Source organism: Apteryx rowi, unplaced genomic scaffold, assembly GCF_003343035.1.
Source record: "Apteryx rowi isolate R43461 unplaced genomic scaffold, aptRow1 scaffold_284, whole genome shotgun sequence".
In the NCBI taxonomy this organism is placed as follows: domain Eukaryota; kingdom Metazoa; phylum Chordata; class Aves; order Apterygiformes; family Apterygidae; genus Apteryx; species Apteryx rowi.
Window position 1 is genome coordinate 1,074,355 of NW_020449241.1, and position 8,042 is coordinate 1,082,396.

Below are 8,042 nucleotides of genomic sequence, written 5' to 3' on the forward strand. Positions count from 1 at the left end.
TCATGTTCAGCCCAAGTTGCCCTGCGCCTGTTTCCACGGGCTTGCGCGTCGCCTGTGAAATCCSCTCACAGGCTCCCAGACAGGAGCACACGCGCACAAGAAATCTGTAACGTGTTTATATGCTAGTAGAATAAATAAATAATTAAATAAGTTATCTATGGGAACTTGTTCTGTGCTAGAACAAGTGTCCGCGGCTCCCTGCTTTTCTTCTGCCTAAGTGGGCGAGGTGGCTCATGCGTAACCGAAGTGTTCCCAGCGGGCAGCTGGAGGCCTGAACCTCAATAAATCCCGGAGAAAGTGTAATTATTGTCGGCAAATCTGGTCTTGAGCTATTGCAGCCATTAAACAGGAAGCRAATTGTCCTCTGCCCAGAGAAGACTGGGATAGAAGTGTCACTTTGTTTATTTCCCAAATTAATCACAACGCTCGTTTCAATAGCTGCTGTTGTAAATTATCAAAATCAAAGGACCTCTTACTGTGTTATTTTAATGTAATTGAAGTTCAGAATGACCCTGGGGCTTGTCTTAGCTAAAGAAGAAGAAACGGACCACAAGGGTAAATTTTGCAGTGAAATGAAATGAAAACTGCCTTTTTGTGACCTTGGAGAGGATCTTAATGTAATCTCCCAATGTACTTTAAATGCGTTCAAAAAGTCTTTCTCCTTTTGCCTAAACAGGAACTCAAATAARTTTTTCTTTACAATTTTGATACTAAACCTGAACCCAGTGGCACAAGTCTGGGACCGGCCCAAGTCCATCGCTACCGTTACCTCCCCATCACACGTTACCTCTGCCGTGTCATCCACCCTCTGCACATTGCTGTTAAGACAGAACGGCAAAGAAAGATTTTAGCGATGCTTATACGTTTCTGGTGGGGATGGACCCCACCGCCCCCAAGGCAGGAGCCACCCCTGTTATCTGCCAARTCTGTCTCCAGCCCAAATGCTGCCATCCTTCAATGTAACGGGCCGTTTTGCACGGTCCCGTGCYGCCTCAGCACCTAGCCAGACCGTAGGAGCATTATATCTTTTCTTTTCGGATAGCAGCCTCAGCAACACACCATATATATAATGAAAGTTATTTGTGGAATGTCTCCTAGATAAAAGGCTGGACGGGTTTGTGCAATCAGGCACATCCACAATTTCAAACTGATAGGTGAGGTYGTTTCGGGGGGAGGCGGGCGAGGGAGGTTTAAGCAGAGAAGCAATGTGCACCCTGTTAGGGGTGAAATTAAAGAACCTTTCTCAAAGGTGCTATTTTACAAAAGTGGTATATATAAAAGTTATGGTTCCCTTTATAACGTTATGAATTGAATTTGTCTCAAATGTGTGTTGGATCCTTGCCTCTAGACCTGAAGTAGTTCCCTAAACCTCTCGCTTGACGTGCTGGCGATGCTTTCGATAGGTACGCAGGCACCTTCAGGAACGTGYGCGGCAGTTCAGCGGTGAGGATATGAGGACCACGAGCAGCACGGCCGAGGCACCAGCTCACCGCAACGCAGGTGGGTGATGACGCCTGCGCCGATTTGGGTGGGAATTTGCACTGGGCACTGTGACTGTTCTCATTGCAAAGCTCTTTTCCCCGACACTGAAGAACTCTATGGCCMATGTAAGACATATAACTCCTCATTTAAAACTCTTACATATCTAAAATYAAGGGCAGATTAACTCAGTGCAAACAAATTTGGTCGCCCACATTCCTGGCTGTTCTTGGTTCCAGCTGAATGGATTTAGGTGGCTGGTGCATGAGTTGCAGCTCCACTTTTTTAATGCTTTGCTCAGGTGGCACRAGGGAATCGTTCTTTTCCTTGCTGATAACAACACAGTGTTTTGTTCCACTTCAAAAAATCTCCGATTCAATCGTCCTTTCCACAGTGCCTTAGCCACAACAACGGGAATTAATTTCTGCCTGCAGAATCCATTGATCTTTTAAACAGTACCTGAATAGCACATTTGGTAATGTGGCTGTCTAYACGAGCCTCGCTCTAGGGGCAAGTCATATTACAAGAACTAACATAACATTGTTGTCCRGCAATTTAGCATTTGCACTTTCATTACATGTAGATTTTTATTTTCAGCATATTCAAGAGGTTTTTGCTGCAGGGCATACGGTTACTTAAGAACATGATCCTTTTTTATGCCCATATTCTATTTATAATTTTTTGCAGTGCATTATTCATGGAATACTGCAAATCTTAATTTTGTTGCTGTTTTGAAGAATCGAGGCATCTGTGCAAGGTGAAGTTCCCGCAGCACTGAAGGCCTCGTGTCCAYGTGTGCAGCATCACTGCAGGCCAGTGCAAAGGTGTCGCGGGCTATAAGGGACACCAGGGCATCCTCCTCCATGGATGCTGGCAGGAGTATTAGCAAACACAACGGTACTCCTAAACCACAGATAACAGCACACACAGGCAAACTCCTAACTTTCCTCTGTGCACCAGTATTGCATCTCTTTTGCTAAGATTTCCTATTCTTCATCCACAAGCTGAAATGGTAGGAAGCAAAAAAGCTAGCACCATTTACGTGCTGACTGGGCGCGTGTCCCAGTAACTGGACACAGGGGCTGCAAAGATGGGGAAAAAGTCCACCTAGGGACTAGAGACCAGAAGCCTACCACAGGCCAGCTCTCCTGCGGTGTCAGTGAGTACCGAATCGGTCCAGTAATACAACTTTGACCAAAGGAAACGTGCCTTAAACGCATGAGCATTCATGTTGGGTATAATGCTTAAAAAGAAGTATGCGCTAATGTGTTTGTGGGATCAGGGCCATAAAGCAGAGACAATTTTGAAACTTGGACAGATTAAAAAAAACAAACCCTGAAACATCCCAAGGCTTTTAAATTCTTCTTCTTGACTGCCATAGTGCTYTGATGAGGCCAATATTAAAACTTCTGAAAGAGCCACATAAGTAGCTAGACTGGCCCCTTCCTAAACAGCGCTCAGTCATACCCAGTAAAAGTGTTATCTCTGATTGTAGGGATCAATAATATTGCATTTTCTTAAATTTCTCATTAATTCCAATGACTCTAAACAGGACGAGTGACTCCGAAATCGAACAAGTGATCCTCTCTCTCCCTCTGGTGGAAAACCGCGGTACGACTGCGTGGCAGGACACGGATGAGACTTGCGGAGCTGAAGCGGCCGGGCTGGCGCTGGCTCGCTGGCCTTCCTGGGGATGCAGAATAAGGCAGAAACTGCACATTGGAAATTCCCACCTAGCGCATGGTCTCTGTGCATTGAAGGTTTGTTCTCCTCATTTATGGCCCCACTTGGAAATCTCACGCAGTAATTGCTATATAACCTGAGCGTGCGTTATTTCCTTGCAAGCACGAGACCCTCCAGCAGGCGCCGATGCTCTGCAGGATGCACCCAGGGCTCGAATGACGTGGGCTTCAGCTTGGCCAGGGYTGCCTGGACCCCGCTCGATCCTCTCCTCACTGCGTGCAGCGAGATGCAGGTGGGACCCCATCCTGCCCTGGACAAGGCAGGCGCCCTCAGAGCCCTTCTCCGGGTTTGCAYGCTGGCTTTAGGTCCTTGTGCTTCTCAGGGGGGTTGGCTGCACCCTTCTCCTCCCATGTGCGATATCCACTTTTGCCCATTTCTCTGGGTTCTGAGGTGTTTTGTCAGGTATAYGTACCTACTCCTTTTCAGCCACAATCTGTTCCCTCCTGTCACAAACACCTAGGATGATACTGTAATATCACCCACTAGGAATAGGCATTTTCCTCCATCTGCCCTCAATCTCCTTCCCACCAGTGCTGTCTGACATCAAAGCACAGTCACTGTGAGTGGATGTGACAACTGAAAATAACTTGTCAGACCATCCCCAGCCTATAATATGATGATACTGGACTAATGTTACCAGCAATTAGGTCACAGGCAATATCCGAATACGGTTGTCTTCAGAAGATAAATTGTCCTAAAATTTCCCTAATCTTCACAAGTCATGCCAGTCCCCTTTCTAAAAGACTGAAAGATTAGGAATAAGCAAGACTCCCAAGAGCTGCTGTTGTTTCTAGTCTGTTATAAGACCACAGTGAAGTTCAGGAAAAGAAAATTACATACCTATAATATATGACAAATCCTACCTGTCACAAAGTAGCACAAAAGAATAATCCAAGGAGGATGTTTGCTGAATGCTGTGCTTGCAGCCCTTAGACATATATACGCGTATATAAGATGCTAATTGAATCCCTGCAAAAAAATCCTCCAAATCCTACAATTTTAAATTTTTAACTAGGCTGAAACAGTTTGTTCCAAGGAGATTACCGTCGAGYGCCGCTTTCCTTCGTAGCAGCGTTTTGGTTTTATCTGAAGCAGGGCTGTTCCTAGGAACTCCCGTTCTGGGTCAGCGCCTCTCTCGGACACGCGCAGAACAAAACCGAAGCTCCTGAGCCGAGCAGCTGCCTGCCCGACCCGACCGCGGCAGCGGACAACGCGGCCTTTGTGTTTCGCTGCCCGGGCTCTGTTTATGCGACTCTGCAGCTTGTTTGGGCCCCGATCAGAAGCACTGGCGCTGCAGGGAGAGGTGGCGCAGGAAAGCGAGGACCACTGAAAGCATTACCTCCCTTTCCTGGGGCATTTCAGGAAGGACAAAAAGTGCTGGGTTTTTTGGCTCCTGATGTACCTGCCTAGTTTCTYTAAGCAAGCTTGGAGTGAATTGAGCCACGTGGCCCGTTAAAAGGTGACTTAAATAGAGTAGAGCCAGCCCTTTGTCATCAGTCATTCCCCAGCAAGGTCCGGAGCCGGAGCAAGCAGCCTGGCTTTGCTTCCGCGCCTGCCTGAGCTCTGCAGCGCTCCAGCGGCATCGCGCTCCCCTTGCAGTGGTTATAGCCTGGTGCAGTTCACGGCAGCCCTGGGGCTGCTCCAGAGGGGTGGTGGGGCACGCASGGGTCCCACCAGGGCTGGTATTCGTAAAATGCCAGCGTGTTTCAAAGGTGTCTTTGCCGTTTTTGTTTTTTTAGAGACCATACAGAGGAATCCGCCCCGTCCTTCTCCCGAGGACCACAGGTACGAAGTCGTAACTTCCCAGCCAGCTTGCGGATCTGTGCGACCCTGGCTTTCTTCTCAGGGACCTCCACGTGGCGGCAAGTGCTGAGACTGGTGTCCCCTTCAAGCCGTGTCCCCAGCGACCGTGCTCCCRACGGAGCTCTTCCCCACTCCCGCTGCCTCTGTGTTATTCCCTGGGAAATCACTGCAGGCCTCCGAGTGGAAACGGGAGCGGCAACTGGCTCTTTCCCAGCTCTGCCATGTATCGCTCCCGTTACCCTCGGATCTGCCGGCAGGAATTTGGGATAGCTTCGGACACATGCCCGTTTTCCCCAGGTCGCCATCAGGTCCCGCACGCTGCCGGCGCGCTGTGTGCTGCTGCCCTGGCACTGGGACACGTGCGTTGAGGAGTATTTCCTTTAAGAAAAGTAGGTTTTGGTAGAGGATCCCTGGTGGAAGCTGCTCTTCCCCTTTAACASCGAACCGAAAGCAATCCTTCCCTTCCCGAAATTGTCCGGAGCCTGCCAGGAGGTTGGCAGAGCCGGCGGTTTGGGGACGTGTAACTTGTCTCCTCACGTAGGGGACGTGTCCCGGGGTCCCAGGCTGAGCCTCGCGTGTCCCTCACCCRCCTCTGGTCCCTCCCTGCCAAGGGCACTCGCTGTGGTCATTCTCCTTGAAGCGTCCCATGCGGAGACCTTCTATTTTTACGGGTTTGAGGTTGCACGTGAACGTGGCTGCGGGCTCCTTCCCCATCTCGAGCTGGGCTGCAGGTATTTTCCACCRCTGGCGGTGGGGGAGATGCCACCAAAAGCCGAGCAAATTCTGAAATTTTTAGAGAACTAAGCGAAAAGGTGGGAATAAACGAAGGGATGGGAGAGCGGGGAAGGCAATCTCTCCTGTGCGCTCGCAAAGAGCTGTGCGACCCGGGGGCTCGGGAGGGGAAGGCACCGATGCCACGCGCCCGGCCYCCCGTGCGTGCCTAAATCCCAGCCTCTCCGACGCCCCCGGCTCCCTCCTGCTCACCTGTGCACTCTCCATGCCTCGAGCACTTAAAGATTTATATATAAAAAAATTRAGTATATATCTCTATATAGGCATGCATACAAAATATCTGTCTGTCCGTCTGCGAGCAGGGCGCCGCGGGGAAGGCGGTGGCGGCTCTCCCCTCCCCGGGGGCCGGCCCGGCCTTTGGCCCAGGTGTGTTTGCAGGTCCGCTCCGCCTCGCCGGCGCCGCCGGGAAGGGCGCCGGAGCGCGGTGGCAGCCGGAGGGAGGCTGCCGGGCTGCAGCCATGGCAGCGGTAATCGCCGCGGCGCTGCCGCTCTTGGGCTTCTCCCCTTTCCCTGCCGCGGGTGCGGGGGGCTCCGTGCGCCGGCGGGCGGGTGTTTAGCCCCAGGGACCACCCGGGATGCCGCTCGCCGGGGCATCCGGGCGGCTCTTCYGCCCCGAAGCGGGTGCGGAAAGGGGTCCGGCGCCCCGTTTCTTTCCCGGGCTCGGCGACGAGCTGCGCTTTTGCCCCCTCTCGCTGCGCCGAGCCGCAGAGGTGGGTTTTTCCGGGGAAAAGCGGCTGCGTGTCCCCGGGCCGGGCGGTCGGCAGGCGTCGCGGGCGCACGGTCGGAGGGCAGCACCGCTTAAACATTTACCCGGAGCAGCGGGCTCGCGAACCCCGGTAACGAATACCCTTTTAGTACATCTGCAGGAAGCTAGCGAGAGCTCACGTGCCTTTCGGTTAGACCTTGGTATCAGCACTAAGCTTCAGCTGCTGCTTTTCCTTATCGGAGCCTTAAGTCAATCTTCATTCTGCCTCCACGGTTGATATTAATGTTAGAAGAGCGTTTTATTTCTAGGGAGAAAATACGTACACTTTAGCCGCCCCTGACTCTTGAGTAGTCATAGCTTTCCAGCCAGAGACAGTTTGTTTCCTTTCTGTTCTTTCTCTCTCTCATTTTGCCAAACGTCTTGCAGAGAATTATTTGGCCAGATGTAGCCGTAATGCACGTTGCAACTTTTTGGCAGGGCCTTTAAATTTATTAGTGAGCTCTCTCCACTCRTCGACTGCTCTGATTACAGCTCGCCGCCTCTCCGCGCTGCTCCGAAGCCTCCCTGGCGCTGCCGGGGACCRGGCTCGGGATTTCTGTGTGTCCCAGTGCCGTAACCGACGGACGTGCTGGGAGCTTCCCTGGCCGCCRGTGACCCGCGGGCACAGAGTTTAGGGTGATCGCCCCCGACCTTCCCCGCGGTGGCTCCGGGTGCTCGGGTTCCCTATGGAAAGCTGTATTTTAGTGAAGGGCCCCGATGCTGCAGGCAGTGCGGGGAGCCCGGATAACCTTTCAGTTAATCGTGCAAAATGCTTAAAGCTGCCGTTTGCAGGCAAGAGGAATAACGAGGAAAAAAGGGAGGTTTGCACCCATCTCCGTTTAACTAAAGGTAGTGCAGTGCCAAACCATTGTCCCCGGCTGTTTCTGCCCCGGCAAGAAAAGGCTTGCCCGAAACCCTGCTTGTTGTCCCAACAGCTTGCTTGAGGGGCGAGGTATTGCAAATAAAAATCAGTAAGGAGAGGTAAACAATAGTGAACTCCTCAACCGCTGCTCCGGCATGTGCGGAGGCTTCATGCAATCGCATCAGGGCACCTTGCTCTGCTTTATTTCCTGGCTGGCATCGCTGGAGTGCTCTGGCATATGTGGGATTTTCTTCTTCTTTTTTTTTAAATCTGATCCATCCTCTGTATGCTTCTGAAAACTCCTGTTCCCTGTAGGCTCTCTTCTAGATTAGACTGTCTGGGCAGCTTACCCTGCATCATGCTGCTGACCACTAATATGAAATATAATTAGAGCAATTCAAACCTCTCCTCCAGGGGCTGTTTCTTTACATCATGCACTACCCTGTGAAAGTAATAAAGTTAGTGAAAGGGGTTATTCAAGAGAAATTGTCAGTGTTTAATAAATCGTGCAATTAAATGCAATAAAACCTCAGTATGCTATTCATCTGTTCTGCCTTAACACTTAAGGCTGGGGCTTTTTTCAGAATAACGAAGTTCTGTCCTAGATAATTTTTTCCA